This window comes from Arachis hypogaea, chromosome 12 (genome assembly GCF_003086295.3).
Source record: "Arachis hypogaea cultivar Tifrunner chromosome 12, arahy.Tifrunner.gnm2.J5K5, whole genome shotgun sequence".
NCBI classification, from domain to species: Eukaryota; Viridiplantae; Streptophyta; class Magnoliopsida; order Fabales; family Fabaceae; genus Arachis; species Arachis hypogaea.
Window position 1 is genome coordinate 21,817,870 of NC_092047.1, and position 1,364 is coordinate 21,819,233.

Here is a 1,364-nt window from a genome sequence, read left to right on the forward strand (position 1 = left end):
ATGTTGCAAATTCAAGAGTTGGAAGAATTCAGAGCGGAAGCTTATGAGAATGCCAAAATTTACAAAGAAAGAGCAAAGAAGAAGCATGACAGCAACATAGCCCCAAGGAAATTTGAAGAAGGACAAAAAGTATTGCTCTACAATTCTAGGCTGAAGCTATTTCAGGGAAGCTAAAATCAAGGTGGTCGGACCATTCCTTGTCACCAAGGTCTCCAAATATGGACAAGTAGAAATCATGGAAGAAAAGTCACAACGAACCTTCATTGTGAACGGTCAAAGACTCAAACATTACTTGGGAGATGTGGAGAGAAGGACAAAGTTAAATATCACCTCAACTGAGGAAGCTGACCGTCAAGCTAATGACGTTAAAGAAGCGCTTGTTGGGAGGCAACCCAACCTGAGGTAATACCCTTTTGCTGTTTCTTTTATTTGTTTCAATAAAAAGGGTGAAGTATTTCTGTGCATGCAAAGATTAGTTGGTGTTCACACCAAACAATGAATCGTGATCAATAATTCAAAGGGGAATGTGTGACTCTAAGTTGGTGTTCCACCATAAAGATCAACTGAACACAACAACTTTGAATTATATGAAGGAACAACCATTCTAAGCAGTCACAGAAATGCTTAAAACCCTTACAGCAACTTCATTCAAAGAGAACTCAAGGATTCAAAGACAGAGAAGTAAGTGGGAGACTAAGTTTGGTGTTCACACACCAACTTAAGACTCAGATACTTACCCACACATAGTTGAGCTAACCACTCAAGTGCTTGAGAAGCAAGCAACTTCATCACTCTTTGCAGGAAAGAAACAAGGATCTTAAAACATGAAGCAACATTAGGAGAAGAAGGAGAAATCAAATGTTTCCTGGCAACAAAGAGAAAACAAGGAATTTCACAAGGTGGTATTGTTCCTTGATAATTCTTTAAAAAGGGCAAACAAAAGCATGCTTGTTCTGGTTTAAACTGTAATGTTGAATCTTTCTGGAATGTGAAGTTTTTAGTATATTGTCTGTTTATTGCTTTGAATAAAGTGAAGCCTAGATGTTTGGATATAACTTCACTTCTTAAACAAGTGCTTGCCATGCTTGTTCTGTTTCCAAAAATAAAAGAAAAGTTTGAACAAAAGTAACTTGGCTAAATTAGTGACAAATCAAGTAGAATTAAGTGGTGGTATGCATGCTTGATTGTTTAGTCAGATCACTGGAATTAGAGTGTAGAATTATCATTTTTGTGTAGAAATTGAAAACTGTCTATGGATCTTGATGAATAAATGTCTTGGCCATGAAAAAGAAAGAAAAAGAAGAAGAAAAAGCCACTGAAAAAGGGCAACCAAAAAGCAAAAAATTGAGAAAATAAGCTAGGCA